Source organism: Cordyceps militaris, assembly GCF_000225605.1.
Source record: "Cordyceps militaris CM01 unplaced genomic scaffold CCM_S00006, whole genome shotgun sequence".
Classification (NCBI taxonomy): domain Eukaryota; kingdom Fungi; phylum Ascomycota; class Sordariomycetes; order Hypocreales; family Cordycipitaceae; genus Cordyceps; species Cordyceps militaris.
This window is the reverse complement of record NW_006271974.1, coordinates 929,271-938,525: the sequence shown is the minus strand read 5'-3', so window position 1 is coordinate 938,525 and position 9,255 is coordinate 929,271.

Below are 9,255 nucleotides of genomic sequence, written 5' to 3'. Positions count from 1 at the left end.
TTATTATATAGTATAAGTATAATATATAATAAGTTACCTTACTATATATATATTAGAATATAATTTATATAATAAGTTACCTTATTATATAAACCTTTATAATATATATATACTATAATTATATATAGTATATAATATATATTAATTTAAAGTATTAATATATATCTTTATAATATAATATATAATATATTATACTATAGTATTATATAATAGGTATTAATTCCTATTATACTATACTAATATCTTATATAGAACTTAAATAAGATATTAATATATATTCTTTCTAATAAGTAATATTTTAATATAATTATAATATAATTATAATTATATAAATATTAATAAATTATTATAATTATAACTATTTAACTATTAATATTATATAATATAATATTAATATATATATTAGTTAGTTTATATATAGTTTATTAGTTTAAAAAAGCTTAAAAGGTAGCTTATTAGCTTAAAAATAGCTTAAAAAGTTGGTTAGTTTATTAGTTATTTTATATATATATAACTAAGTAATATTTTACTTAGGTTATATAGTAAATTTAGTATAATTAAAGTAGTATTATACCTATATTAATATTATAACTCTAGGCTTATAACCTATTAAGGTATATAAGATGCTTAAGTAAAAGGAGTAGAAAGTCTATTAAATATAAGTTATAAGTAGGAAAAGTAAATTAAATAGGTAAAAGAAGAAGAAAGAAGAATTATAGTATTAATAGCTATAAAGATTATATATAAATTATATAGAGGGATTACTATACTTTATAGCTAGAGACTATAGAGACCTTTTTTCTACTTCTAAATAACTACTAAATACTCTAATATAGAGTTAATATAGGTATTCTAGAGTATCTAAGAGGAGGCATTAAAGGCGTTCTAGAGTATCTAAGAGTTATATAACTCCCTTATATCTTATATAATAGTTATCTAAATTATATAAAAGTAGGTCTATTATAATAGGAAGAATTAGGGCATTTTTATAGTATATATAATTATACTATTATCCCTTATATAATAGTAAAAATATAAAGTAATAAGTAAACTATATAATATTATAATATATATTATATAGATACTATAGTAACTTTATATATTTATAAATCTTATTTATAGCTTAAGGCTATATTAAGATAATAATATATAATAGAACTCTTAGTATAAAATAGTTAAAATAGCCTTATAACCTAAGGCTTATTAGATAATAATAATCTTCTATATATAGGAACTAGCTTTATAAGAGAATACTTTTATTACCTTTAATTAGGTAGTTTTATTAAAGACTTATAAGTTTTTTAAGCTATTTTATAATACTATAATAGCTAATAAAGGAATAACTATATTATTTATTACTAATATCTTACTTATAATAGATTATCTATTTTACTATATTAAAGCTATTAAAATAAAGACTACTATTCCTTACTTAGCTATAATAATAAAGACTACTTAGGCTAAGCTAGCTAACTATTATAACTTAATAAAAGATTCTTTAGTATACTTAATAGTAATAGTATTAAATCTTTTTCTTAAGTAAGTATATATAAAGAGAATATAAAGAAAAAAGAAGAAATAAGTTAAGAGAATTAAAGCTTAAGTAGAATAGCTATAAAGAAAGACTTATAAGTTAATAATATTCTATTCTACTCTTTAATAAGATTATACTTAAAAGTTAATATTAATATAACTAAATAAATATAAAATATAAATAAAGAAATAAAAAGTAATAATTTTTAATATAAATAATAATAAGTATAAAGTATACTATTAAAAGCTAATTTTAATAATATTAGATTCTTTATATTAATAGCTAGATATTACTTAATAATATAGATTTTTAAATCTTTTTTTAATAATTATTAATATTTTATAAATTTTACTAATATTTATAAAAATAGAATAGCTATTCTTAAAGTCTAAAGTTATAATTATAAATTTAAAAGATTCTTTAAATATTAAAACTTTAAATCTTTTAAAATACTTATAATTTTAAAATAAAAATATACTAATAGTCCTATTTAAGGTAAGAATTACTATACTATTAAAGGTTTAATTACTTAATACAAACAATAATACTACTATATAAATTTACTAATAGTATATAATATAGCTAATAAAACTAGCTTAAAAAGTAATAATAAAATATAAGGTTATTTTTATAAAGGTATAGAAGTAAAAGGCTAAGAAAAGGTAAGTAAATATATAAAAAGGTTAGAATTGTTAAGACCAACAGGGTACACATAGGGTAAGAGGTGAAGTTGTTGTATTGTGTAACTTCTATCTAGTTGTATGGTACGGGTAAGTGCCAGATATACTAGGTGACGGGAGATCGTTCTTCCGGCTTCAGAGCCGCCTATCATCAAGAATATTTTTAGTAAGTAAGACTATTAATATAACTATAGTTTATAGTTTAGTTTAGTTTAAATACTTAAGAGAAACTAATAGTATAGTTTATAAAGAGTAAATAAACTAGTAGTTTAGTTTATTAAAAAAAAATTAACTAGTAGTTTAGTTTAATATAATTTATTAGACTATTAAGGCGGTTTAATGTGTTTTCTTAAACTGGTTACACTATTAAGAGCGCTAAGAGCAGTACGGGTCTCTGGCGTGAACGATTCACCCACCGCGCATCGTTTTGTTCATGTCGACAGTGGCGACGGCAACTTGGCAGACGTTGTCATACATCTTCTAGAGCAGGAAGACATTACTTTGAAAAGCTCTACTGAGTCCCTAGTTCGGCATGCCATTGGCAGCCGGGTCGGAAAGTATGAGGCCGCGCTGAAGAATTCGGAGGATAGCCTGGCCTTCGCGTTACAGAGACTTGATGAGTTGGAAAGTGAGTACCCTGTTGAGTGATGTTGTGTGTGGCATCCACGGCAAGGCTTAAGCCAGCGCAAAATTGTATTGAACATTGTGCGATAACATGCGTGAACGAACACTCCTTAACAGAATTTGCCCCAAACTTTAGAAATCAGCCTCGCCGAAGCAATGGAAAATGCTGCTGCCGTCGCGAGCCACAACTCAACGAGGGAAGTCCAAGAGAGGCTGAAGAACCTGATGAGGAGTTGCGTGACAGGATCCAGAATGTTCAGCTGGAGATGCGGGCGGGGCACTTAAACAGCGCTGCGCGTCTGGTAACCAAGCTATCAAGCTGCTGCAGAGCACGATCGTCAAATTGCGAGGAATCGATAACTTGCCCATTCGTACTCTTCCGGAAACTTATGCTGCATGCTTGACAAACGACATTGTAAGCTAGAGACGCTTTCACCAGCCGGAATGTGCGTAGGAGCCGTTGAATGAACCTGAAAGTACCAGAGCAATACATAGTCCAACAGTAACAATTACTACTGTCAAGCCAAAGTGTGTCCATTTGTAGATACGGGCTGGTCTGGCCAGAACGAGGACGCTGTAGGCAATGCGTGAGTCTTGCTTCAGCAGTTGCGGAGTCTTCGCACTGCCAAAGGATAAGTGGTACCTAGGCTGCTGGGTATACTACCTTGTTCATTCAGGGGATTGATAGTGATATAGCCTGCAAGCCCCGCCGACTTTCAAACCATATCAACGCGCCACGAATGAGTAGCCGAGCGTTATCTCACCCTCGCCGATGTTCCGCATCTTGGGTCTTGGGAAGCGCCCTCTCCACCGCACTATCTACTGTCCGGTACCATGAACGTGTCGTAACGTCCAGAATGGGCAGAGTCACAGGTGCCTCGCCTATTCTATATGTGGTTCGCGATAGAATGTAGGTGAGGACGACGCTGTGACCCGAGATCATCTTGGTTTGCGAGACGTCGGTCGGGTTGAGAAAGGCGACCCATTGGATCTTACAGGATCAGCTCTTCTCCGCCCAATCCAGCTCCATCCTTCCGGTGTTGTCTTCATGCTCTCGACGGAGAAGCGTAATCGAACCCCCTTTATGCTTGTAGAAAGTCCTGATCCGAGCGAGACTCAGGATCACAACACAGCGTTTGAGTACGACCCGAGCTGTATACCTACATAGTAAGGGTCACGACTCCGGTGCCGTAAGCAGCCCTCAAAGACTCTTGGCCAGGGATTTATGGACAGCTACTTAGCAGGTAGCATCAAAAGCGGAGAGAGACTAGAGGCTGCTTTCTAACATGATACATGGGCCGCAGAGAGATGTGTGACATTAGAATCAATAAGCTAAGTCTCACTGGCCGACCGCCGTTGTTATTGCTATACTTCCCAGACCATTTGCTGCTGTGTTTGATCAATGCAAATCTGAGCTGGGAGACTAACCACTGGCCAAACCCGTCAACTATCCTTATCAATCCCTGCGCGCATGATGCATTTGTTGATCGTTCCTGAAATCTTTAGGTGTTCGCCTAATGGGCAGCGGATAGATTTTGTCCTAGAAACTCGGCTTAATACTTCTGTTGTATATATTTCCCAGTAACTAGAACATACAATGTCAATACGAGTTGGAAAGCAATTGTCGTTCGTTGAGCTGTAGTCATAGTGTCGATGTTGCCGGCGCACCAATACGTAAAAGTCAGCGCCATAGCGGCGGCTCAACTGGTCGCATCTTCTCATCACGCGATAAGTAGCCTTGGTGAAGTTTTCGCATGTTCTGTCGCGCTTAGCTGGCGTAATTGGCATTGTTGCGGTGAGATAACTCTTACGTCTACGATGCTGGCTACTAAACCGTCGCGAGCGCAGGTTAAGAATTAAATACAGTCGGTCCTTACAAGGCCATGTCTTCTAGTTGCTTCCTATTTTGAGATTCTTGCAGTACGTTGTCCGACATACGCTCTCGATTACCCGTAACCAGTATCTGGTGACAGCGAAAGGGTCAAAATAACAGAAGAAAACTACGCGCTTGTCTCCACTACTCATCCAGTGGCAGGGGCTCTGCGACGTTTTCAGCAAAGGGGTGACATATAACGCCTCATTCCAATGAACCAGCTTACTTAACCGGCAGGGGGATCTAAGGAGTGTGCCGTACTTCTTGGCCACTGAACTGGGGGTGTAGATACCATTGTATGAATCTAATATATTGTTTTCTTGATTGTGTTTTCAGGTCTCACTTTCTGCGATTAGCTTTGTTTAGTGGATAATCAAGGGTAGCTTGCCGATTGGCCAAATGTTTCATGGCTGACAGCCACTGTGATCGCATTGTGACAACAGTATCTTATCATTGGTTGGTCCCAGGTATGCAAACGGGTGGTCCCTGAGCGGTTACGGTCGTGTCTGCAGTCCATTACCGTTCTTCAAATCCGTACCATTGATGGAAACAATGGAGAATTCATTGGTCGGGGGCCAAACCCCGGTCTGTACGGCTCGTATCTGAGGTACATCAGTCAGCAAGGTTTGTGTAGGGCAGGGAATGTGTTTTGGCAAGCCAGCTAGTGGATTGCAGGGACTGTGGTCTGGCAAGCCATCTACAGCAGAATAGGGACTGTGTTTTGGGTTGAACGAGGATATATACCCAAGCCTCAAGTTCCCGAGAACCCTGCAACCACCTCGGCAGTTGACGTTTCCAAAATAAAGGCGCCGCGGCGTGGAAAGTCCCCTGTTTTCTATTATTACCGTGGCGATTCACTCCTTCCGTCGGAGATATTCAGGTCGGGGTTCGAGCCACAGGGTAAAGATCTAGATCTGAATAACCACCTACGAGGGGCGGCTACCCATAAATAGAACCAGCTAGTACCGTTTCATCCAACAATGTAAGGACAACGGTCATCGAACAATAAGCCAGTCGAACCCGCAGTAGCCAGGCTGCGTAGCCAGGCCATAATGCGATGGGCCAGCTCATTACTCCTCCCCCTAAGGGCTGCGATGGGCCCCTATGACGGAGACTGCGCTGCAATGGGCCGCCTCATTACCCCTGCCCCTAAGACTGATCTGCGGTTCAGGTGGGTTCGGCCAGCCTATGGCAACTCAGCCAAGGGTTCGACCAGCCGATCAGGCTCAGCCAAGGGTTCGACCAGCCTCTGGCAGGTTCGGCCGGCCGATGACCAGGCTCTAGCGGGTTCGGCAGGTTCGGCCAGTCGATGACGACTGCACTGCGATGGGCCAGCTCAACATATGACTGCGCTGTGATGGGCCAGCTCATTACCTATGACTGCTTTGCGATGGGCCAGCCCAACACCCCTTTGCGATGAGCCAGCCCAGCCCCCTACCCTCTATGACTGCGCTGCGATGGGCCAGCCCATCCCCTTCCCCTTCATGACTGCGCTGTGATGGGCAGCTCATTACCTCCTCGTAGCCAGGCCATGAGCCAGGCCATGAGCCAGTCGAACCCGCCGTAGCCCGTTCATGGCTTGTTGAGCCCCTGTCCCGTTGCTTTTGATTGACCACCACACTTGTACCCTGCCTGCCCTGTCAGCCAGCCCCTCACATACTCGCTCTACAGCGTTCGCCTACCATCCATCGATAATTGCTGCGAACCTTAAGTAGCCTGCTACTATTGGCCGCTCTAAAAATAACTTGCATAGTCCGGTTTGCTAAAGCTATTTCTAAATATAGTTCCTAGCTTACATGAAACCGAAAGATCTATAACCGTAGTGAGGTATAGATAGACGCACGGCTGTTTATAATATGCTTAATATTGTGCATACTTCATGACCTGCTAATTGCCGGCGAGATGACCTTGATCGCGATGAATCTGGACGTAGGCCATCCCCCCTCCCCCGCTGCTAATCCAAAAGATGTAGAACTATGGATGCTGGCCTATTACAGTCTCCAGGGGGTAATTTTCACCAGTCAGTAGGTGCAGGTAAAGTGTAGGGGCTAATTTTACCAGTCTAAAGGTGCAGTAGAGTACAGGGGGTAACTTTCACCAGTTTAAAGGTGTAGTAAAGTGCAGGGGGCGACTTTCACTAGTCAAAAGGTATAGTAGAGTATAGGGGTTAACTTTCACTATTTAAAAGGTGCAGTAACGTCGAATACAGGGTAACCACACACAACCCCCTAATAACCACATAGCTAAGAAAGGTATAGTAGAAAAATTAGTATATATTAGTATATATTAGTATATATAAAGCTAAACTAGATCTAGAACTCTATCTCTATAGATTATAAATCCTTTACCTTTTATTTAAAATATAATTAGTTATCCTTATCCTTACTTATATTATACTCTAACTCCTATACCTTAAACCTATTATTAAATTTAGCTAATTATATATTAAAAAGCCTTAAAGGTAGGTTAAAAGCTATTACTAAAAGAGGCTTAGCCTTAATAATATCTACTATCTTAATAAATTTCTAATTAAGGTTAATATAAACTTATTTCTATTTAATTAGCTAATATACTTTAAGGCTATTATATAAGTATCTTACCTTTTCTTTTAAGCTAATTACCTTTTTTTAAAGTTATATTATATACTTTTTAAGCTTTTAAAAGAAGCTAGTTAAGGTAAGTCTTTACTTATATATATATATTACTTATTAAAGGTCTTTATATAATTTTAAGGTTTTAATAAGAATATTAATACTTTCTTAACTATTAAATAATATAATTAGCTTATTATAAAGTATATATAGGTTAAGTATAAGTATATAAAAGAAAGGTATTAATATATTAATTAGTTAAATTCCTATTCCTTATTACCTACTTTATATATTTTCTAGGGTAAATATACTAGTATATATAATTATATATATATTAATAAATAATACCTTCTAATTAGCTAGTTCTATACTTTAAGCTAGGCTTAAATAGGTAGAATAGTATTTTTACTTAAGGGGTATAAATAACCTTATATTAAGTAGCTATAGAATATATAATATATAGGTAGGTAAATATAGTAGTATAATATTTAATTAGAAGGCTAGCTATATAAAGTAGAGTTAGTAGTAGTTATTATAGCTATTTAAAATTAATAGCTATTTTTATAAGGGATTAGTAGGTTATATAAGTAGGTTAAAATAATTTTTAAGCTAATTAATTATAATAGAATTACTAATCTACCCTTTTAGAGTTATCTTATAAGACTAATTAAAGTTAAGGTCTAGTTTTTCTTTAAACTAATACTATTAGATATCTAATTAGCCTTTAAATAGAATAACTAGGTTAATTAACCCCCTAGCTATAAAGATATACTTTAAAATTATAATCTAACTACCTAACTTAGGCTATATAATTAAGGTTAACTTTTAACTAGCTTAGTTAAAAACTAGCCTATTTAGGCCTAGTCCTTTATATAGGCCTATTTTATTTATATTCTAAATTACTAAATTAAGTATATTATTATAATCTAGATATTATAATTAGTTAAAAAAAGTAGAGATTTTTATAAAGGTTATATTAATAGCCTAATCTAGTCTAATTAGCTAGGCCTAGGTTATTACTATTTTAAGGTAGTATTAAAGAAAGTAGGTTAGCTAATATTTACTAAAAAGATACTAATAGCCTAATTTAGTATAGTACTATATAATAAGTATTTTAATTTACTTATAAAATAAAGTTAGGCTAATTTTAGCTTAGTATATAATATAATTAACTAAATAAGTCTTTTAAAAAGGGGGAATTATTTATTACTTCTATATAGCCTACTTATAAAAGTCTATACCTTACTTATAGCTATATAAGGTTAATTTAAAGACCTTATATATAGTAGAGGCCTTAGCTAATAAAAAGCTATTTTTAAGTAAGTAAAGGCCTTTATTAATATCTAATTTACTATAAGAAGATATTAAAAGTAAAAAAAATAATATATATATATATAAAGAAGCTATTATATATAAAGAAGTATTTTTTAAAAGAAAAGAATAAATATTCTAATTATTAATATAATATAAGCTATTTATATCTACCTAGACCTATATTTAGTATAGGATAATATCTATCCGCTAGGGTATAACCCTAACTAGTCTAGCCTGATTAGGTAATAATAAGTAGGCCTTAGCTATGTGGTTATTAGGGGGTTGTGTGCGGTTACCCCGTGTTCGACGTTAGGTGGCTTTCACCAGTCAAAAGGTGCAGGTGGCTTTCACCAGTCAAAAGGTGCAGTAGAGTGTAGGGGATGACTTTTACTAGTCAAAAGGTACAGTAGAGTGCAGGGGGTGACTTTCACTAGTCAGTAGGTACTGTTATAACCAACAGGGCATATATAGGGTAAGAGGTAAAGTTGTTATATTATATAACTTCTATCTAGTTATATAGTATAGGTAAGTACTAGATATACTAGGTAATAGGAGATTATTCTTCTAGCTTTAAAGCTACCTATTATTACTCCTACTTAATCTATATTAACTAGGAAAAATAACTAGAAATAACTATAA